This window comes from Peromyscus eremicus, chromosome 8b, assembly GCF_949786415.1.
Source record: "Peromyscus eremicus chromosome 8b, PerEre_H2_v1, whole genome shotgun sequence".
Taxonomy (NCBI): Eukaryota; Metazoa; Chordata; class Mammalia; order Rodentia; family Cricetidae; genus Peromyscus; species Peromyscus eremicus.
In genome coordinates, this window is record NC_081424.1 from 19,975,037 (window position 1) to 19,999,470 (window position 24,434).

The 24,434-nt window shown below is 43.7% G+C and overlaps 1 pseudogene; it reads right to left on the reverse strand.

Annotated features, from left to right (window-relative positions):
- Positions 1-7,229: 7,229 nt before the first annotated feature.
- On the reverse strand, positions 7,230-18,068 carry LOC131918786 (synaptobrevin homolog YKT6-like; annotated as a pseudogene).
- Between the last annotated feature and the right edge of the window lie 6,366 nt (positions 18,069-24,434).

Below are 24,434 nucleotides of genomic sequence, written 5' to 3' on the forward strand. Positions count from 1 at the left end.
AACTGTCCTTTACTTGAGACTTGCTTCCTGAAAAATTAACTCCCCGAGAACCCGCAGACAAGCATGCATAGGAGAACTACTAGAGTGAGCAAATATCTAGCTGAACGCAGTTAACATCTAGGCTGAGGGGATATGAGCTAGAAACTGGCATCAACCAGTTGCATATTTTTGCCTGAATAAAGCTATGTATTAATTTGCTTTTTTTCTGTGTGTTTTGCATTCCCTAAAACACCCAAAATATTCCCCTTATCCTTATGATATTTTCTTATACTTTATGATAATAATAATGTCCACTTTCATGCCACCTATCTCATTTGATAGCAAAACAGTTCTTGAGATGACTACTGATAACCTAACTTTACTATGAAGCAAATGTACGCAAGGTAAGTCAGGCATTCTTCTTGTATGATATTTTGTTTGTGTTCTGACAAATAAAGCTTGCCTGGAGATCAGAGGGTGGAGCTAACCAGGAGTTAACCATAGAGGCCAGGCAGTGGTTGCACACACCTTTAATCCCAGAACTTGGGAGGAAGAAGCAGGAAGATCAGGAGTTCAAGGCCACCCTGGGCTACACAAGATTGATCCAGTCTAAAAGAGAAAAGTGTGGTGGAAGTTCATGCCTTTAATCCCAGCAGTAGGGAGGTGAAGACAGGACTAATAGGGCAGGAGGAGACAGGAACTTGGCCCCTTTTCCGATCTGAGGATTTGTGGAGGTGAGAGGTGGTGTTGACTGTTCCTTACTTCTCTGATCTTTCAGCATTGATCCCTGTATCTGACTCCGGATTTTTATTATTAAGACCAATTAGAACTCAAGCTACCCATTCCCTCATAAAACTATCAAAGTTAATTAATTTAGTTAATAAACTTAGGTCTTTGGTTCTGATCCTGGTGATTCAGTTCTCATGTCTCCTAGAACAGTATAGATGCTTGGAGTATGGGCAAGGGGTGTAATAGATTAATACTGCTTAAATGTTATATGCAGATTATGTTAACATTCATGATGTGACATGTTTATCCCCACATCCCTAGCGTGTAAGATACAGAGTGGAACTATCATATAGATTTAAAAAAAAAAGAATAAAATTCCTCTTGTAGGAGATAGGAACTAACCCAGAGACCTACAACTGGACTATGCAGAGAATGAGAGATTTTGGAACACTCAGTCCTAAGTGGAATGTTTTCACCAAACTCCTCCTCTCAGGGATCAGGGATCTACGCAGAAGAGGAGGAAAGACTGTAAGAGGCGAAAGTGATGGAAGACACCGAGGAAATAGCACCCTCCACACAGCACAACTGCTTCATATATGAACTCAAAGTGGATGTGGCAGCACGCAGAGGGTCTGCACAAGTTCAAGCCAGCTGGGGTCCCATTGCTGAGAGGGAAAGTGGATATGGATTTGGCTCCTGCCAAGGAGCTAGCAGCAATTGACACTCACTTACAAAGGAAAAATTAGTCGTCTCCAGTGAAGTCTCACCGGGTATGTATGAACCATACTCTAGGGCAGGCCTCATGCCCCAGAGTGATTAGACAAAGCAAAAGGAACTCAATGGCATTTTTGTAGATTTCTGACTCAGTGCCTCTGTGTGTGTGTGTGTGTGTGTGTGTGTGTGTGTGTGTGTGTGTGAGAGAGAGAGAGAGAGAGAGAGAGAGAGAGAGAGAGATTCTTGTGTGTGTGTGTGTGTGTGTGTGTGTGTGTGAGAGAGAGAGAGAGAGAGAGAGAGAGAGAGAGAGAGAGATTCTTGTGTGTGTGTGTGTGTGTGTGTGTGTGTGTGTGAGAGAGAGAGAGAGAGAGAGAGAGAGAGAGAGAGAGAGATTCTTGTGTGTGTGTGTGTGTGTGTGTGTGTGTGTGTGTGTGTTGCCTGTTTGTTTTCTAAAGAGAGAGGAAGAAAGGACACATGGAGTTGGGTGGGTTGGGCGGATCTGGGAGGAGTCAGATGAAAGGAAAAGGGTGATCAGAATATATTTTATGAAAAAAGTTTCAATAAAAAAATAAAAGAATAAAGGATATTAACCTTTCAAATGGAGACATAACTAGAAGAAACCGAGCAATAGTCAACATGGGTTAGGGCTTAGGGTGGGGCATGGGGACAAGCCGAATGTTCTCCTTCTCTTATTAGTAAAGCAATTTTCAAGAAAGAGTGGAGTTGATTATAAATGTAAGACACTGGTCTCTTAGGATTGGCGGTAGACCAATATTTACTGTAATTCTTAATTTCCCTCCGTGATTACTGAAATTGTCCTAAATCAAACACCAAGCAGCATGGGAGAGGAAGCCTGGGCCTAAAATAATCTCTGCTCAGAATCAGGCTTATGAACTAAAATGAGTGGGAGCAAAAATAAGCCTCCCTGTGTATCGGGAAGGCAGAGGGCTGTTACTAACCGAGAGACTCTAGACTTCGCAAACATCAGTAAGAAAAAGCCAGAAAATCAGAGGAGAACACTATGGAGTGTAAACTGGGTTTAAACCAGCAGCCTTCCAGGAACACTGTAAGCAGGCCCTGGTTTCCTCCACAGATTTGCTCTTTACTTACTTTCTCTGTCTCTCATCAACAGCCCCACAGGAACTCTCTAGAGTTACTAAAAGTCTGTCCCTGTTCTGGTTCATTACCTCTGGCTCTCCTACCACATCGCCATTGGAATCATTACCTCTGGCTCACCTACCACATCGCCATTGGAATCATTACCTCTGGCTCTCCTACCGCATCACCATTGGTGTTTCCTGCACAGCCATCCTGCATCAGCCATTGCCTGCTCAGGGTATCTGAGCTACTGGCTGGTGCCAAGTGTTGACCAGCTTGGTGACTTACCAGGAGACACAGTTTAAAACAAGGGGACAGAGGATGCTGGTTCTCTTCAGCTGTGTTTCCTGTTTGCTTTGGAAGACGTTGAGTAGGGGAATGGCCAGTCATTTCAAAACTACCAATGTTTTTCTGTTAAAAAAAAAAAAATCAGAGTTGAAGAGTTCTTGAATTCCACCCCTAACTCCACTAAGTCTTGAATAAAGTAAAAAAAAAAAAAAAATACTGCATTTCTAAAAAAAGCCATGAGTTTATTTATTTAATTTTTAAATTTAATTTAATTTTTTTTTCGTTTTTCGAGACAGGGTTTCTTTGTGTAGCTTTGCGCCTTTCCTGGAACTCGCTTTGGAGACCAGGCTGGCCTCTAACTCACAGAGATCCCCCTGCCTCTGCCTCCCGAGTGCTGGGATTAAAGGTGTGCACCACCACCGCCTGGCTTAATTTAAAATTTTAATTAATTAATTTTATTTTATTTTACCACGGATCTGTACCTACCTGAGTGTAGGTAGGTGTGTGCACCATGTAGATAAAAGTGCCCCATTAGACCAGATGAGAACATCGGATCTCTTGGAGCTTGAGTTAGAAGCGGTTGTGAGCCACCCATGTGGGTGCTGGGAATTGAACCCAGGTCCTCTGGAAGAGTAGCAAAGACTCTTAACTGCTGAACCATCTCTCCAGCCCAAACATTACATGTTTTCATTTCCTTAGTTCTAGAACCCCCACCCCCCACCCCGTGTCAGACATATCATGGGTGTTTACAATAAAGATAGTAAATTCTGCTTTGCAGAAGACTACAAATTTACGAAAAAAATTTAGCATTCAAAGTCTAGTAATAATAAGTCAACTCATTTAGAATCAGTTTTTTTAGCTGTGCTTAGAAACAAAACAAGCTGACCATCCAACTGGAAGGTGTACTTGATCAACACTGTGAAGATAGTGGGATTTTCAGGCAGACATGATGGCACATGCTTGTAATCCTAACACTTGGAAGGCTAAGGCAGGGGAATTAGGAGGTCAAGGTTATCCTTGGCTACACAGGCCAGCTCTATCAAGGTGGTGAAAATGTATTGGCTCTATTTCATATGAAAAATAGGATGAATATAGCCTACAAAATGACAAATTCATACATAGTTGGAGTAACTTAGAAGTGAAAGATTTTTTTTTTTTGAAGTGTTCCCCTAAGGAAGGCTTAGTCTGGTAGAATCAGCTGAAAATAATAGCATGGAAGAAAGGGTACCACTGGTGTTTTGCGATCCAGGGGTCACATGGATAAGACCACATGGACACCTACTTTTGACTTTTCTAGCACTCTGTTAGATCTATTCTCCTTTATCAAGAACTGCATTCTGTTGAGATACCTATCATCTTCTCTGCAGTCTAGATAATCCCTAGCTCAAGGATCAACCACAATTGGCCTGAGTCATTTGTGATATTACAGTTTTACCGTCTATGGACTTGATTATGTGGTCTAGGAACCTAGATCTTACCCATGAAGGGAAGAGGGGGTGGTTTGGAAAAGCTGTCAGAGTTCAAACCCATCCCCCACCCACCTCTGAACTTGGCTGTGTCTATACCCAGTGCCTGGAATGGCTATTAACATGTTACAAGTCTGAACATAATCCCAGGGCACTGAAGATGACTGAGTGACAAATGGAATCCATGATGACATTGGTAAAGAGCTGCACCCACACGCCACCATTACTAAATATGTCAGAGTTTTCTGATGGATGAGCTAATGAGTTTGTATTATTTAAGTTCATTTGGCTAAAGGATTCTGAACACTTTCAGACAAGGATGCTTTAGCCAGTATAAGGGTTAGGGTAGTGCTAGACCTCCCGTCCTTGCATGCCTTTGTGGTCCTTTCAGTAGAAAAAGAAGGTCAGGATAAAGCCAGCAGGTGACATTTATAATATCCCGTGTCCGTTTTACTTCCTAGAAAAGATCCAAGGGCCGGGCGGTGGTGGCGCACGCCTTTAATCCCAGCACTCAGGAGGCAGAGCCAGGCGGATCTCTGTGAGTTCAAGGCCAGCCTGGGCTACCAAGTGAGTTCCAGGAAAGGCGCAAAGCTACACACAGAAACCCTGTCTCGAAAAACAAAAACAAAAAAAAAAGAAAAGATCCAAGGAAACTCTGCCTCTAAGGAACCACTTCCATATTTTCCTGAAACAAAAAGTATGATTTTTCAAAGAATGTTCACTCCTTTCCTCAATAATCGTGTATTGTTCCACATGTTTGATAATGAGTATAGTTCTAAAAGATTTGTCTGAATCTGCAGATATTCCAAATACCATGGCAAGAGAAATGAGGATGAGTTTTATGTGGTAATTTTAACCTCTTGGGACAAAAGTGATTTTCAACATGTGTGTTCCCAGGATCCAGTGTAGTGCCGGGTGAATAAAGGTTTGCCAAATCTGAAGCACAGGGGTAGTCCATTCCAAATACATCATACAGAGAAATTCCCTACAAAGATTTTCAGAACAGTATCCCAACTGTCCTGCTTAATGATGCCTCAACTTACCCGGCTTTATTTTACAGTTTGTTTGCATTTTAAAAAGTAAATGACTCTTCTCTTCCTACACGAGAATCAAAATAGTGACCTTTTGGGAGGGCAAAGACTACTGTAGAAATAAAGAAAAATAACAGCTTTACAGTACGAGACTGTCCAACACTAACTCAGTCAGGTGATCAAGGTTGACTTCAACAGCGAGAAGCCACTTCGATACCAGTTACCTGTGAGATATTGCATAAAAATGGCACTTTGCCTCTGGGATCCTCACCTGTCGCAGGTGCCCAGAACACACTCTAATGATGAGAAAACGTTAAGATAAATCTCAGTAGAGAGATATTCTACAAAATACTGGCCAGTATTGAAACCATCAAGGCCATCAAAACAGAGACAGCCTAAGAAACACAGCAAGGAGATACAACAACTGAGTGGTCGTGGTATCTCAGGTGGAGTCCAGCACCAGAAAAAGAACATTAGGTAAGAACTGAGGAAAACAAAACTGAATGGAAACAGGGGCTTTTAGTGAATAATAGTATATCATACTTGTTAATAACACAGGAAACCAGGTGTGGGATCCACAAGGACCCTCTATATTAACTTCATGATTTTTCAATACAACTAAGATTGATTCCCTTGAAATAGAGTGATTTCAAAAACACAGATACTAAAAACAGATGCATTAAAAGGTTTACTGTGAAGAGACACCATGCATGATCACGGCAACTCTTATAAAGGAAAACATTTAATTGGGTGGCTTACAGTTTCAGACGTTTAGTCCATTATCATCATGACAGGACATGGTGGCATGCAGGCAGACATAGTGCTGGAGAAGGAGCTGAGAGTTCTACATCTGGATTCCCAGGCAGCAGAAGGAAAGACTGTACTGGGCATAGCTTGAGCATATATGAGACCTCAAAGCCTGTCCCCACAGTGACACACTTCCTTCAACAAGGACACACCTACTCCAACAAGGCCACACCTCCTAATAGTGCCACTCCCGATGGGTAAAGTATTCAAACACATGAGTCTATGGCCACCATACCTATTCAAACCACCACACCAGCTAATACAAATTTGGCTGTGCTTTCTCAGTAGTAAAAAATATCTAAAAGCATATTCTTGTTACAGAAATAAATTATAATCTGTGCTTTGACACCCATATCAGACACATATATTGCAAAGATGCAATGAGTTGGTTGGTCAACACAGATTTTAATGGATTAATTTAGCTATGTATAACGAAAGACATTGGTCACAAATGCCTGAATGTCAGTATGTTACCAATTCTATATTGAAGCAAATTATACCATTACCTAAGGCCACATCTTGCCTTTAATTTTGGATACTAATGGAGAGGGAAGTACCAATAACAAAACCAAACAGATATTTCTTAAAAGAGAACACATTTAATGATAGTTTGTAGAGCTATTATTGAGATCAGGGCCTTAACTCTTACAGATCCTCTGTCAGCTTTCAAGTCTTATGACTTTGAAAAAGAAAACAAGTATTGGCTATTCTCGTAGGATGCTAATTTAACTTGTGAAAGCAGAGGTTACATGAATTATTAACAATAACCTCAACGTACCTGCCTAATTGCTTTGTTCTCAGTTCAGTGTTGAAAGTAATTAACTGCATGGACTCGGGCATCTCGGTATCTTTTTGTATTTCAGTTTTTACATCTCTAAAAAGGACTAGTTATTGCCTGATAGAGCATAAAGTTATGATGATGGCAAGTGGGACAATACTGTGTCCCCCCCCCTTTCTTAAGAGCCACTTAGAGTTTATGGTTTCCTTTTCCCAACATTACATATTTGAGGACCTCAGATTCTTTCCCAAAGTCACAACCACACATATGAACGTCAATGTTCCCACCCTGAAGTCATTCCTTCACTTCTCCTGAGAACTTCAAAATAAGAACAGCCAGTCAGCCCGGCTCCAGGTCTTCTTCTAGGGTGTCCCTTCTCTTCAGGGGCTGTAGTTCTGATGTGACATGGAGATCCAGTGCCTGCCTCTGTGGGCTACATCCCATGATTGCACAGCATGAGTATTGTTTCTAGGTAGTTTTATAGAAGGCGTTTGACTGTATTCCCAGAACTTCTGGTTTGGATGCCAAGTCATCAAGCTTCTCACCTTGCTCTAACAAAGACTTCATGGTGCTATGCAGAAAGATTTTAGTCTTCTCTAGTTCAGCATCTCAGGGGTTCTGATATCCAGGGCTGTGTGTTGGATTGTAGCAAGAGATCCTACTGGCCAGCCTATCCTATCGACCTGCTTGGAGAATTCATCTAGTACCTTTCTCCAGCAAGATAAAAGTCACTCTGGCAGGGTATTCGCTGTCAGCAACGACCACACCTGCAAGACTGTCACTCCAGATGTAGACATGATGAAGATACTCCTGTTCCTTGACAGAGGCTCTGCTGCCCTTGGCAGAGTGTTCCACAATTGAATTGTCAAGGTCACGAATTCCTGAAAACTGAACCTCTGGAAGAAACTGAAGGAAGACACATCGTATGGGACTTTGAGCGGCACCGCTTTTGTCAAGGACGCTGAGTCTGTACAGCTTTGTGGTACCTCATCTTCTGGCCTCCGGCTGGACCCCAGACCCGCTCACAGGAGCATGGCCACCGTCCTTCGGAACAGCTGTGGCTGGCTCCTGTCTTGTCTCTTATCCACGGCTACACCACAACACTTGAGACTAGGTCACTCATAAAGGAAACAATCTGGTTTCAGAGGCTGGGAGTTTGGTGGGTGCATCTGCCCAGGACCTCGTGTTACATCCTAAGATGGTGGAAAAGATGAAGGCCAAAAGTGAGAGGTAGTGAGGGACAGCTTCGTTTTATACTGAACCCCTGACCTATAGCTATCCTTCTTCTTCCTCTGACTCCCTCTAGAGTAGCAGTTCTCAACCTGTGGGTTGTGACCCCCTTGGGGGGGTCACATATCATCTCTCCTGAATATCAGATATTTACATTTTGATTCATCACTGTAGTAAAATTACAGCTATGGAGTAGCAACTGAACAGTTTTATGGTTGGGGAGTCACCACAACATACAGAACTGTATCAAAGTTAGGAAGGTTGAGAGTCACTGGCCTAGAGAGACCTCTTAAAGCCCCACCCAACACTATTAAATCTTGACACAAGTTTTAGAGAGGACAAATCATACTTAAGCCACAGGAGACAGGAAAGGTGTTTGGGGAGGTAAGGTATGTTTCAGAGTGCTAAGTAAAATACCGTCATTGGCTGAAAAAATCAAAAATCAAATCCGTCTGAGGCTGGGGGGTGTGGCTGTTAGGAAAGACTTGCAATATACACATGATGATCTACATTTTGATCACCAACACCCGCAAAAAAAGCCAAATACTTGTGACCCCAGTACTGAGGAAGGGAGTGGAAAGAGTAGATCCTTGCAGTGTGCTAGCTGGAAAGCCTCACTGAACCAGAATAAAATAAACAAATGAAACAATAATAAATAAATAAATAGATAGATAAACCGATAAATAAATAAGGAAGAGAGCAATGAGGAAGACTCCCACTGCCAACCTCTGACCTTCGCACACAGGCACACATGTCTGTACTCACACAAACACATACATCCTCCTCCCAGACAGAGACGCTGTGAAGTTGTAGTAGATGGAAAAAATTCTGGAAGAAGAGATATTGGGAATTGAGAAAATGAGATAGAACCTTCAATTTTTTGTCAGACTTATTTATCAGAGTTAATTATTCTTTGAAATATTTCTGTAATGATAGTGGCTTTCCTTGCCTTTGTGGAAATATCAAATTGGGAGTTGTATATTATTCTGAAGCTTTAGTAGTTGTTAACTGTAGAAAATATCACTTAACATGTAGTCAACATTAAATGCATAAACTGCATTTGGATATAATTTCTACATGCTCTTAGCCTGCCAAAAATAGTAACTTCTCTCGCGTATACATAGGTCCATCTACACTCCCTTCCTAAGCTGATATGGAATTGTCTCTAATGTTTCAGCTAGAGTTACCCTGAGGGAGAACAGTTTTGGAAACAGAACAGCAGCAAGTAACTTCCTCATTTCCACTTTACTCCAGCGCTTAACCATGAGTTGGGTTGGTTCAAGTTAAGTAAAGAGCCTTGAGAATTCACATCTCAGTTTTCTCATAAGAAAGACAGCGTCTCCTCTTTCCTGAGAGATGGGCATAGAAACCTTTGTTCCCTGGAGAAGATCCTGGATTCTTACTTTGAAATGTAAAGAAATACTTTCTGAGGAGAAGCCGTTTACAGTTGAAACCACTTCAAATGCGCTGGTCTGAAATACAAAGCAGTAGCCACTCCATCCCTTCAGTTTATGAGAATAAATATAAAACTTTTTTTGACAGTGTCTCTGGAATTTGCTATGTACACCCAGCTGACATTGAATTCATAGAGATCTACTTGCCTCTGCCTCCTAAGTTCCAAAATTAAATGTGTTCTCCACTATATCTGTCCTGAAACAGATTTTTAAAAGCCATGTTATATACACCAATGTGGACAGGGGACGTTTCACAAGGTCCCACTCCTAGATGAAGAGCTGTAGGCTATCAATGGCTGCTGAGAGATGGAGAATCAGCTTTCTCCAGGGATGAGACCCTGATAGGTTACACGTTCTGAGTGGTCAGCCGTAAACGCAGATGAACAAGGGCAATACCAAATGGACTTAGGAGTGTGTGTGTGTGTGTGTGTGTGTGTGTGTGTGTGTGTGTGTACAACAAATATAATTAAAGGGGAGGTCATGAATTTGAGAGGGAGTAGGAGGCAGAATTAGAGGGAGAGAGGGAGGTGTGAAAATAATGTAAATACAGTACTCATGTATGAAATAAAAAAAATTAAAATTAGATTTTAAAAAACTTTTATATATTGAAAGATTATGAAATAAAGAATCTTCAAAATCTGTTGAGTCTATTTTGATAGGCATTGATTTTTCTAAAGACATATTCCTTACACAGCAATATTCTTTACAAATACCCACTGAATTGGAATAAAAGGTTAACCAGGTTCTTTAGAGAGCAGAATCAGGACTTCTGGGGATGAGGGTCAGAACCTGTGCTTTGAGGAGAACTGGTCATAATTATGTATAGCAGTCTCATGGTTGGATTTTTGAGGCTGTGTACGTAGGGTTCTTGCATGGTTGCTACTCAATTCCTTTTCTTCTTGTTTGTGATTGATGTGTGTCCCTCATCCAGACTTTCTGGGGCCTTCATTTAGGTTGAGTGAATTCCTTATAGCATCCTCACTCACAGTTACATTTGTGTTAAATGGGGTCATGGAAATAAGAGGATGCTGAGAGTTTTCCCAGGGAAAACTCTCTGGAGGCTCAGCAGGAATTAGAGCTCATCTGTCCTCTGAATCACCGTTTAACACACTGCACCCCATCCAAGCTGCACTGGGCTCCTGTGGATGAGTTTGCATTTTTCAGGTTAGTAGCTCTAGGAAGCAGGAAACCCTGGTGGCTATATTTGCCTTTGCCAAAGTTCTTTGGAGTGCTAAGTTCTCCTCTCCTCTCCTCTCCTCTCCTCTCCTCTCCTCTCCTCTCCTCTCCTCTCCTCTCCTCTCCTCTCCTCTCCTCCCCTCCCCTCCCCTCCCCTCCCCTCCCCTCCCCTCCCCTCTCCTCTCCTCTCCTCCCCTCCCCTCCTCTCTTCTGTCCTTCTCTCTCCTTCCCCCTCTCACCTTTTTCTCCTATTCCTCCTCTCCCTTCTCCATCTTTCCCTCTTCTCCCTCCTTCTTCCTCCCATCTTGTGTATCACAGGTTTGTCTGAAACTCACTATGTAGCCAAAGATGAACTGCTAATCTCCTTGTACTTTCTGAGGTGTGTGCTACCATGGCTGATTTATGTGGTGCTGGGGGTGGAAACCAAGGCTTGTGTGTATTAGTTAAACACTCCAGCACCTATGATACATCCTCAGCTCAGCCTCCTACTCTAGACAACATTTTCTTAACCTTTAAAAAGATCCACTATCTTTCTTTTGACACTGTGTAGTATTTCTCACATTGCAGAAAACAGTTTCTTCCTTCCTCTCTGAGGTTTAGAAGTGCCAGTTCCCTGTGGAAGTTGAGTTCCCTCCCTTATAATGGAGTGTGATGGACAATGAAGAGAGCTGCTGGCCCCTGGGCCAATACTTGGTACAAATTGGGTCCTTGGGATGCAGCTGGGTTATCTGATCATTGAGAATTTGAGTGCAGTTGGGAATGTCATAGTGAATTATCTCTATTCTCTAAGAAATAGGATTTACTTCTCATTATTCCCAACTTCTTCTTCCAAGGTTTTGAGAGCATCTATGTGTTAGCCCAATACTACATATATAAATCTATTCCCACTATTCCCCAAAGTGAGCCTTCCTTCTTGCCCACCAACAAGCTAATAATCTGCAGTCATTCTTGACTCATTCCTTCCTACTTAGAAAGTTCTGTCTTGCTTTTCTCTGTGTGAATTTTCCCTGTTCCCAGCTCCTTCACGAAACTCTTCCTAGCTCTCCCTGGTCTTACAGCTCTCTCTGTACTCTTGGCTTCTGTAGCGGGTCTCAAAACCCAACCGTATAATTTAGCCATTAATTATATACTGCAGCACACTATTTTCTTTGTGCCAGTGTGTCTTGGTTTTCTATTCTGCTGCTAAATTATAAGCATCATGAGACATTCCACATCTCTCACTTCACAAGTGATAAGAGACCTGCTCTAAGTATAGAAGAGAAATTAGGGCTAGAAGTTTAGACTCGGCTGGAGCACATGAGCCTCAGCGTCCCTCACCCTCACTTTCCTCCTGCCTAGCTCAATTGGGTGCTCTGATCCTTGAATAATTTCTCCAGCTCTCTCCCTTCTTTCCTATGTATCTTTCCCTCTCTCCCCTCTCTCTCCCTTCTTTCTTCCCAACTTCTGTCTCAGATGTTGACACATGTTCATTTCACTAGACAAGTACGGTTGTGTTCATAGATCTTCAAAAATTCTTATGAAATATAATAGGATATGGATTATTTTGACTGCAGCATTTCAGAGATGAGTTATTGTAGCATCATGGTAAACCCTGACCTGTTACTGAATAATGTCTCCTTTGTTCATAAGGATTTTACAAGACATCTTAGGAACTGTAGATCCACTTTTGTTATTTAAAAAAAAAATCATCCTCACATGGTGCACATAAGTTCATGTAGGTTCACATAGATACACTAAATAATATATAAGTAACAAATAAAACAAAATTATATCCTATCTAAAAGTCTCCTAACTTATTACTTTAAATATTGTATATACACTGTTTTTGTATTTATAGACTCATGTCTGATTTTAAAAACCATGGTTTTACAGTGTTTTATATACCTTTCTCAGTTAAAAGAAATCCTAGTATATTTATTGGTTCTTTCTCTAAACAGAATTTTAATTTGGCTACCCATCTCAGAGAGTATCCATCCATTCTTCTCCCTTAAGAGTTGGGTTCTGATTGGACAGTGGTGATGCACATCTTTAGTCCTAGCACTTGGGAGCCAGAGGCAGGTGGATCTCTGTGAGTTCAAGGCCAGCCTGGTCTACAGAGTGAGTTTGAGGACAGCCAGGGCTACACAGAGAAACCCTGTCTCAAAAAACCAAAAACAGTTTGGTTCTGATTCATCTAATGTAAATCTATATAGGATAATTTTCTCATGTAACAGGAAGTAGAAAGTTGTACTCGGAAGTAAGATCCCAGTTAAAAGTGGGGTTCAGGGATGGAGGTGTGCCTCATCTACTCATCATCGCTCCATGCTCCCTTTTCCCCTTCACAATGCTTGATAAGTGGTTTTAATATTTCTGGTTTCCTCCCTGTTTTAATATAGATGCCCCTCCCTTTGGTCACCCAAGTTTTAGGTAGAAAGCTAATGAAAGAAACCATCACGAAACAGGGTGGGTTGGAGCTCACTCAGCAAGTACATTTTCATTTCCGACACACTTGAGCTTTCACTGTGAGAAGAGACTTGTGTTGTGTGGTCACAGCTGGCTGCAAGGCAGGTGAAGAGATGCAGTTAATTTTAGTTGGGTGCACTGTAGCTTCATTAACAATTGGGCTTTTTTTTTTTTAGGAGAGAAGGAGGTGAGAACAATATTGGCTAGGCAACTAGTGGTGTCTGTCACATAAAAATGCTAGAAGCAATGCCTCATGAGTCACAGACACTTACTTTCAGAGCTTTAAGATGTGGCAAGAGTAAAACCCTGCAGCTGCCTGAGACATTTTAGTGGGATTGCAAAAGGTCTGAGTAGAATTCCAAGCACTCAGACACTAATTCTTGGATTTACTGCCCTTTAAAATTCAAATAGTTTAGCCCGAATAATGCTTCCGGGGCATTTGGGAGTGATGTTGAAACCTAGCACACTAGAAACTTCCTGGAATCTATGAGGATGACCCCAGTGAGGACTCCTAGTCATGTGGGATATGGAGCGTGAACTGGCCACCTCCTGTAACCAGGCAACGCTTCCAGTGGTGGGAGTGGGACACCAACTCAGTCACAAAGCCTTTCATCCACAACCTGTCCTGCCAGCAAGATGTGCTGGGGCAATGGTGGCTCAGAGCTTTTGGGAGTGGCCAACCAATGACTGGTCTAACTTGAGGCCTAAGCCATGAGAGGGAGCCCATGACTGACACTGCCTGGAAGGCCAGAAACTGGAAGCTGGATGGCCTAGAGATCTAGGGTAGAACCAAATTCAACTGGTTAAAAAAAAAGTCAATGAAATGATTCCTAATTATATTCTGCTATACTCATAGATTGGTGTCTAGCCCAATCATTATCAGAGAAGCTTCCAATGGCATCTGATGGGGGCAGATGCAGAGACCCACAGCCAAACATTAAGCAGAACTCAGAGAACCCTGTGGAAGAGAGGAAGGAAGGATTGTAGGAACCAAAGGAGCCGAGGATACCAGGAAAACACCGCTCACAGAATCAAGTAAGCAGGGCTCATAGGGACTCACAGAGACTGCAGTGTCAATCATGGAGCCTGCATGGGTTGTCTGCACTAGGTCCTTTGCATATATGTTGTAGTTGTTTAGCTTGGGATTTTGTGACATTCCTAACAGTGAGAGTTGGGGCATCAACAACTCGATTGCCTGCTCTTGAGACCCTTTTCCTTCTACTGGGTTGCCTCATCCAGCCTTGATATGAGGGTGTGTGTCTAGTCTTACTGCATCCTGTTATGTTGTGTTTGGTTAATATCCCTGGGAGGCCTGCTCTTTTCTGAAGGGAAACAGAGGAGCAGTGTGGATTAGGGGGAGAGGGGAAGCAGCAGGGGGATTGGAGGAGTGGAGGGGAGGGAGGCTGTGGTTGGGATATATTATATGAGAGAAGAATAAATAATAATAAGAAAAAAGCCCACTTTAGGTGTAGGTGGTGTTAGAATTCTGCCCTCACTCCAGCTACATGACCACACATGCACAGTTCAGGAATTAAGCAAAGGGTCTTGCATCTTACGTCATCAATGTGCGTTGGCAACTACATGCATAGTGTGGTCATGCAATCAGTGTATGTGTGGTGTAGCTCCATAAGCCCACTTCACCTGGAGCCCTTAAAAAGCTGGACGCAGATCCCACCCTCTCTCTCAGCTCTGCTCTCCCCCCTCCACCGTCTTTCTCTCTGCCCTCCGCATGTGCTCTTTCCCAGGCCTGGTCCCTCGCCCACCCCTCTTCCTCCTAATAAAGCTCTAAAACTATTACTGTGTTCTGTCGTGACCGTGACCGTTCCACGCTGCCACCAGCGCCGCTTATCATTCATTTCAGGTGTTCCTTACATTGAACATGGGAGATAGTATTAGTTGTTTTCCTGATGCTAATAACAAACCACAGACTGGATACATTTTAATGAAGCAAAGTTTTCGAGCAAGGCATGCTGGCACATGCCTGTAACTCCCAAGCCAGAAAATCAAGGGGAAAGAATCCTGAGCTCAAGGCTAGCCTGAGCTACATTGTGGATGTAAAATCCTGTCTCACAACAAACAAACAGGAACTAACTAACAAAAGAATCAGCAACAACAAAAAAGTGGCTCCTGGTCTGGATGCCTAAAACCAAATGACCATTTTTGATGGTCATTTGATGATATCCTAATGCTGGCAGAGTCCAAGAGCAAATGTAGATCATCACGTGACAAAGACCAGGAATGTATTCGTCTTGGAGACTCCCCTCCTTTTTATAGTCTGAGTACTTGGTCATGGTAATTCCACCAATGACCGTACCTTATGCTAATCACCTCCAAACACCCACTTCTAACCAGACACTGGGTTAAGTCCCCATCCCTTTTAACACTTCACAATAAGGATACATTTTAACTATGAACATTTGGGAGAAACGTATAAACCATCAAATCACAGCAGAAGCTGTAGAAGAATGCCAACTCCACCCGGAAGAGGCGGAACTGAGCACAATTGAGAAGAACTGAGCACAGAAACAAAACTGCAATTCTGTTGCCAAATAGTTTATTTAGCTTATTGGATATTTGCTGCCACCTGCAGCTTAAACATGGTATTACTCTCATCATTGGCTGTTAAGCAAAATGACCTAGGAAGGGAAAAGGAAGAATGTGTTGAGTGTTCATAATTGTTACCTTTCATGACCTTTATAAAGAACCTACTCATTCATTTATATATATTCAGGCAGTTATGGGTATATGCACATTTGTCTGTGAATGTGTGTGGGAGAGGGTGCATGTGCCTGGGCCTGCATAGAGGCCAGGAGATGTTTGTTATTCTCCCCTATCGCTCTCCTCCTTTGCCTTTGTGGCAAGGTCTCTCCCTCAATCCAGAGTTTGTATTCTTTTAACTAAGCTTAACGCCAGCAATCCCGGACAATCCTGGTCCCCCTCCACCTCCCTCAGAGTGGAGATTCTAAGCGTGGTGTGTGTGTGTGTGTGTGTGTGTGTGTGTGTGTGTGTGTGTGTTGTCTAGTTTGTTACATGGGTACTGGGATCTGAACTCTAGTACCCATGATTGCATAGAGAGTGCTCTTAACTGAGGATTCATCTCTTTAGCCTCCCCCTCTCAGTTTCTAGAAATTGAATTCTCTGCTTATGAATCCACACTCACAGCAGCCTCATTCTCAACAATCCAAATGTGAAAGCTACTAAAGTATCCACTGATAGGTACATGAATATATAAAGTATACTATAGACATGCACTAGGTATTATTATACCTTGAAAGACCATGTTTTGACATACACTACTGACAGATGAATCAGGAAGACACCATGCTATGTCCAATACACCAGTCATAAAAGGACAGCTACTGCAGGATTCCTCCTCTGTGAGTTCCTGCAACATTCATATTCACAGAGGCAGGAAGTGGAATGGTGATTGTCAAGAGATAGGGGAGGGTGGTGGGGAGGGATGGAGAGTTAGCATCGAATGCTGCAGAGTTTCTGTTGGGGAAGACGATGAAGATCTGGAGAAGATTGATGATGATAACAATATGACTGTACTCAGGGTCATAGAACTGGGCAGTTAACAATGGTCAAGGTGGTAAATTTTGTGGTGTGTATGTTTACCTCAATGGAAGTGCATTTGATATTGAATTTCCAGGGAAATAAGCTGATTCTGTGGAAGGTGGAAGCTGGATATATTCTTAGATTACTGTGCACCAATAAATTGGGGCCAATTCTTCTGGGATTCCCAACTCCCAAAAGAGTGGATTCCATGCCTTGGGTGAACAGATTGTCATGTTTAAATTGCTATGGCAATTTTTTTTGGCAGTATTAAAAGGATACAAGAATTTAATATGCTACCAAAAAGCACATAGCATTTTCAGCTGCAGGAAAGAGGCAAATATGGGCAATTTGGGCAACTCACATTTCTCTCTATAAAAGCAATTTCTTGGTAGATGGAGCTGAGCATTTTCATCGAAAGAAATATTTTTTGGATTGTTTAACAGCCCTAGAGAAATTCTTTAAGAAATAATTTCCACGGTCCCTTAGTAGTTTTAGAACAGAGTACAATAACAAGGTCGTTTATATGGATATGTTATTTTAACTAAGATTTTATGATCTATGCATTTTATTTATTTTGGAAAGAAGGCAGACAGAGACTTCCTGTGTCCATGAAATGGTCGATCACACAGGGCTGCTGAATGATCTTCCTTCACGCTGAACACCTTGTGTGTGATGACTTCTATCCAGATATGTTTAAATCCTCTTAGGAGCAATCCTGAGGTGATATTTTTAGTTTTCTGGCCATTGAGAATTTAATGGGTTTTCAAGTAAAGCATTCTCTTTCTCTTTTCCCCCGGTTCAGTTTAAAATTTAATTGGATTTCGCTCTGGCACCGTGATGGGGTAAGGTAGGTGGGTGTTGGCAACTGCAGCCTGTTTCTGCCCTGCAGAGGGATCCAGATGACAGGTGTCACTCTAAGGAGAAACTGAATTTTAGTAGTTTAGGAAACTGTATGCAATCATTTCTCATAAGAGTTGGGGTGGGGGGAAGAAACAAGGGAAGGATAGAAAATAAAGTGAGAAAAATAACACAAAAGATGGAGAATGGTAGCAATAGACTCCAAGGCATCCACGAAAGACTTGGCTGTGTGAGATGATTATGTTTCTGCAAAGTACAGTAGCAAAATGTACCAGCTTCCCTCAAAGGGCAGTCGCCATACAGTTAGTCTCCTGCCTGAGATGCTACATGGAGCCCCGTGACAGAGAAGAGGGGGAAGTGATATTTCTTGCTTCTTACCACTGAGGGAAGTCAAGTTGACTGCCAAATGTGACCGCTCTGGACCCACAATGCCTGAGGGCTGCGTCACCAGTGACAGCATGGCAAGGGTTTAGTGTCCCGCCATTCTGGTGGCATGGGCACTGTTGTCATGGGTAATTCCCATAAGATGTCCAGTATCATCTTATTTGACTTTTCCTTCCCGTGTGTGTGTATGTGTGTGTGTGTGTGTGTGTGTGTGCACCGGGGTGGGGCGGGTAGGTGGGTGTGTGGGTGTATGTGTTTGTATGTACGTGTTTATGTGGAGATACACGTGCATATGTGTCCATGTAGAAGTCTTTCTCCAACTCTCTCATGCGTGCATAGCGAGCACCTTACCTTACCGACTGAGCCACCTTCCCAGCCCTGGATCCTTCCTTTAAAATGCTTTCAGAGAGGTTTTAAAATTCTAACCACCATCCTCTCCCACAATGCCCAAGCTTGCTCCCCTCCCCACAAGACTTTGGATGCTCAGTATCTTTCCTCTGCATCGCTTTGAAGGGAAACCCAACTCTGTCCTGGGCCACTGTTTCCCCTGCCATCTTCTCTGCCATTCTGTCTCCTGGCAGACACACTTCCAAAATCGAGGAAGACAGCCCGGAGCAAGAGGAGCTCTGGGCGTGGGGAAATCATGACAAGGAGAAGTTACTCTGTGGAAGACTGGGAAGATACATAGTCTACCCAGGCCCTCCCAGCTCCCTTTTCCCCGTCATCTAAATCACAGGAGGAGCCAGAATCCTTGGTAGTGTGGCTCATTGGTCATCTCAGTGGCAGAAAGTGGTGGCTGAGTCAGGAAAGGGTATCAGCAGCCTAGGAAGCAAGGCAGCATGAAGGACCTAGGGAAGGCCCCCTGTACGATCCCAATTGCCTCTTTTCTCAGGCGATCTCCAAGTCATTCAAACACTGTCTCTGAAGACGCCAAGCCTTGAGTCCCCTTGAGTGTCTCCATTCTTTTAGATGGCTCATTCAGTACTGTTCTGTCAGCGGTATCTCCAAGCCACACATTGAGTCTATTTTCCACGTCCCTTGGAGCTGACCCTGTAACCACAGCGCAACCAAAGCCACCTTTCAAAGAGTTAACTGGATCTCATCAGGTTCCCACTTAACACTCTCGGGGGCTTTCATTTCTCTCTGCGTCACCCCAATGCTTCATCATGTGCTGTGATTCCAAAGACATGGATCTTTAGTGGAGAAGGGGCAACAGAAGCAAACAGAACAAAACATAATCTTTGCCTATGGGATTTACAATCTGCTGGGGAAGGCAACAGTGTGGTCATCCTTTTGTTACTGTAACAAAACACCTGAGAGAAACAACTTCAAAGGAGGAGATGCTTGCCTTAGTCTGAGTCTCAGAGGGGTCCATCCAGGATCACTTTGCCCTGCTGCTTTGGACCTGTGAAGCCACCGTGCTTCATGACAGAAACTGGGGATCAGGGAAGGAGGGAGGGACTGGGGTTCCCTCATCCCCCTCAAGGGTAAACCCCAATGGCCTAACTTTCTTCTTCCATTCCCCACCCTATCATCTTCTACGAATATCACCCTGGGACCAAGCATTTAACATGTGAGTCTTTGGGGGACGCTCTAGACCTGAAGCATATCAGAAGCTAATGAACGGTAAAAGTAACAACGACATCAGAAGTGGCGTGTGGAACAGATGAAAAGCAGAGCAGTGTAGGAGCAGCCGGGCAACGCTGGGGAGGGCGGTTACATTTCAGTTTTGTGCTTCTGTTTGGAAGGAGCTGACGCTGGATTAGTGCATTAAAGAAGAGAGGATTTGCTGTGGGAAGATCGGTGAGGAGAGCCTCCAGGCAGCTTGGATGCGCTGAGGCAGGGACGTATCTGGTTTCCGAGAATCAAGAAGGGACTCTGTACAGGAGGGAGCCTAATGAATGTTGCCGTGAATAGCCCAGGGCCAGGAAGTCTCAAGTTAAGTAGGCCAGCCCTGGGACTTCAGCTTTTTTCACTCAGTAAAACAGAAAGAAAGCCCGTGCTAGGATTTCAGCCCATGAGTTAGTTATAATGTAATGTGGTTTTTAAGAGTCCCTGTTCCAGGAAGCAGATACCTAAGTGGGAAAATCTGTTCTGAGGCTGCTGTGGTAATTTAGGGAGAGAGGAAGTCAGCTCTGGAGTGAAGAGAGGCGCACACTCTGGGGGATGTGTCTGAGGGTGATGGTGAGGGTGATAGCAATAGATTGGATGAGGCATATGGAAGTGGACCTCACGGACAATATCAAGGGTTTTCCCTGGAGAATCCAGAAAGAGTTATCATTGCCTGAGATGGACGAGGCTGGTGTAGTGGGCAGGGGGAAGAAGGTAAGGAGCTATAATTCACTGGGAAGTCAGGTAGATGAGCTGGAAGTTGGTAAATGGCAGCTGTAATGACAGGTCGTGGATGGTATGAGCTGATGATAAGAGGCTTGAAGTATGGGTGTGTGTAGGTGAAGCAAGAGAAGCAGCCTGAAAACCAGAAAGAGCCCTTGCCTCTGCTCCAGGCCCCGCAGTCTGTGGGGGTGTGATGAAAATGGCCCAATTAAAGGGTTGCAGAGAAAGCAGTGTGCTTGGGAGATGGTCCAATTCCAATCAGTGGGAGAAAACAAGGAGAAACATCCCAGACTGATTGACTATTTAGAAGATTTGACTAATGAAGGACCATGAATGGCAGGAAATACAAAAGTAAGATTGCAGGAAGCGGGGAGAGATGACAGGGTTGGCAGAGGGCACCCATAGAGCCTTGCGTGGTTTGGATGTGGAGGGAATAGGCTTCTCTCAGGAGACAGATCTAAACAAAGAAAAGCGCCGGGATGGGGTATTTAAGCTGAGAGGTGGCGAGGCCGTGAACGCTGAGCAACGAGGGTCAAGGAAGCGGAACCTTGGCTTTGTAGGTTTGCCATTACCCCCGATGATGATGGTGTGGCCCCACTACGTCTTCTACCTTAGCCTAGATTCCTCTCCTGATTGGCCTTGTGCTGTAACCCGCTTGCTGCCAAGAATTCCTTGTGCGGCCCCATTGCCTCTGCTCTGGCAGTCTTCTCTGACTGAAACATCCTTTCTCTAGGTCATGGCATGGCTGCCTCCCTCTCTTCAGCTCTCGTCTGAAATATAACTTTGTCAGTGAAGCCAAAGGTAGACACCCTCCCCCCAACGCCCATTAAACATCCATAAGAACAATCACTATGAGTGTTAGTTATCTGTCTCATTGCAGTCGTGAAACACCCGACGAGAGCAACTTATGGAAGGGAGGGCTGACTTTGCCTCACAGTTTGAGGGAAAGCCACAATGAAGGGCAAAGCATAGTGGTAGGAACATGGAGGCTATTGGTCACATGGCACACCCCGTCAGGAAGCAGAGTATTGATCTTTGTGCCTAACTCACTTTCCCCCTTTTATTTGGTGGAGGACTCCAGCCCACGGATGGTGTTGCCCATAGTTAAGGCAGGTCTTCTCACCTCTACTAACCTAATGAAGATATCCCTCTCAGCCGTGCCTAGAGGCTAACTTAATATAGATACTCCCCTACAGACATTCCCAGAGGCGGTCTCCTAGGTGACTCTGAAACCCATCAAGTTGACAGCTGTGATTAACCATCACACTGTGTATATTGTTCCCTCTTCTGTCTCTACTGATTCAGATAGTATCTCTGGTGTAAGTACTTAGTAAACAATGATTGAATAAATGAAACTCAGATAGGGCCAGGGGTGTTACCACAGTCAATAAAGCAATTGCTTGCCCATCTTGACTTCAGCATACCAGAGGGCACGCCCACCAAGGGGCTTGTGGGATCCATAGACTAACAGAACCCCCAGCACTAGACACGAGAAATCTCTTTTAGAATGGTTGATCAGGATAGTCCAAGTGATCCCGGAAACAACAACTAAACACAATGGTTATTGTCTTCAGTTGTCTCCCAGAGACTGAAGGTAAGTCACTCTTGCTGAAGACTCAGCATGCTTAGCACACGGGACTAGGATGATTTGAGCTGAATCTAACTTAAATGCCTCCTTCCCACGGTTTAGCTTCCCTGGTACCAGAAAATACTACTCAGGCTGCAAAAGGCGCGGCGGTGGTAATTAATGGTTCTACCCAGCTGTGACACGCATGTACCACAGCAATGAGCAGCATGGCAAGATAAATATAAAGGAGCAGTAACTGGCTCTCACTCGTTGGTGTCTAATTGAACAGAAGGCCTGCTCAGCAGGAGGTAAATCATGCCTTGTACTGAAGATCTAGCCACCTTCCCAGGGCTATGAGGTCATGGATCTTAGAAGAGAGTTTATTGCTAGACTCTGTGCTATACTATAATAATTCCTCATGTGCTCAATCTTATCCTTATTCCTACAGATAAGTGTAGCTATTACCCCCGCCACAATCAAAGTTGCTTCTCTTTATAGCAAGTTGAGACCATAACAGAAAAACACAACTGGACACAATGCAGAAATCTACAAAATTCTAGGGGGCCCAGCTTCAATGGCTACAGTTACATCACGGATACTGCACCTATGGCTCAGGGAACATCACTGTAGAAGTGAGTGTAGAAGACTGTAAGAGCCTGGATACCAAGAAGTCTGCTGAAAGAGCTGTATAAACAAGGTCTGAATAATGGCTGTTCTGCCCAGATTAGGACCCCCAAAGAGACCACTGGAGACTGAAGATGTCCAGAATGCAATAGCAAGATTTATTTGACTCAGCGCACATGTGTGCATAGTTCAAGCTAGCAAGGAACCCTGGTCCCCCATGCCAGACGCCACAAGGCAGGGAGGAGAGTTCCTCTTTCTTGGGGAAGTTAGTTTTTATAGGCAAAACCCACAAAATTCCTTAGAGGGGAGGAGGTTAGTATGGGTTCATCCTTGATTGGTCCAGTTTTTCCTGGGCCTGGACTTTGTCTTATTCTTGCTTATCTGTTTGCCCTGTCAGGAGTTTTACAACCCATCTCTGGGATCTGGTCATGTTATCTCCAGAGAGGGGCATCTTGTGGTTAATCGGTCACCACCAGACATCCTGACTTTGTTCTTTTGAAAACTCCTGACTTCACCCTCTCCAGGAAGGGGGAACTGACTCAGTCCTGTTTATCTTTAAGATATATCTTCCTCAGCTCTTTTGTGTTTCTGGGGGAACTGTGTCTGGGCTTTTGGTGGGGGTCTTTTAATGGCACCATCAACAGACATGCTAATGGGGAAGGGGAAGTGTCATGGAATCACCTACACCCTCAGACAAGGGATTTCAGCAGCTGAGGACTGTTGAGTGTAGGGGGATCAGCCCCTCCCGGGGATGAGCTCCCTAACTGGTTATCCAGTACAAAGAGCTCAGCCCTGAAATCATACACACACAAACAACAGAAATGGGCTCAGCAAGTTGTATTTCTATATTTGTGCATATATACGTAATAATAATAACCTGGGAAGAAGAGGCTATCAATGAAGGGAGGCTTGGAAGGAGCTGGAGGGAAGGGACTCGAGAGGGACTGGAGGTAGTAAAGGAAAGAGGGAAGTGACGTAATCATATTTTAATTCAAATGTATAAAGATAAAGATTGAAGACTAATAGAGTGACATGCAAGGTGAAAATAGTTACATTGGTGTGACTGACACAAGACTGTTTTCCTTCTGTTAGTTTATACCATCATAGGTTGAAAACTGAAGAAGCCCTCTGTATGTGCTGCGTAAGAGCCCGTATATATGAGACTAAGACACCAAACACTGTTTGTGCCCTTTGTGTTCATTTTGCCCATGTAGACTCCTTGTGTGGCCAAATTCCTACCTGGACTAGCTAAGAACTTCCCTGAACATCGGCCTGCATGGCTACCTTCACTTACATAAACACATTTTTTTGGAGGGCGGTGATGGGAATCATCACGCAAGTGCTTGGTCTATGTATAAACACTGGTGAGCAGAAGCGCTGGGAAAGATGTTCTAGCAAAAGAAAGAAAGCAATCTTCACCTTCAGACTGAGGATGAGGAGTATGTGTGCACAGAGAGAGATTCTGAGGCCAGTGATACTGTGGGAAATCTTCCATTCTCTGGATGCTAATAAAGCTGTTTCATTTGGAGATGGTTTATGCATTCATTTCTCTCTTTTTCAGTGTCTACCTCTATCAGAAGACCCTGCAGATCTAAAGAATACAAACAGGGCAGTGTGTAGCCTCTACCCTCCCTGAGCTTCTCAACCAGCCGTTGCTTTTCACAGCCTCCTGTGGGGGTGTGGTTGACACCTCTCACAGCCCAGAGCAGAAATGAGTTGCTTGGTAGGAGAAAGTGAACTTCCTGTGTCTTCAAAATGACAAATTCCTATGTTGAAGCCTTGCTCATGGTGTGATGGGACTTGGAGATGGGGTTTTCAGGTGGATAGCTAAGGTTACATGAGGTCCTAAGTGTTCCGGATTCCATTCTAAACATTTGCAACTTATCCCTTGGAAAGAGGAAAATTCTCATAGATACG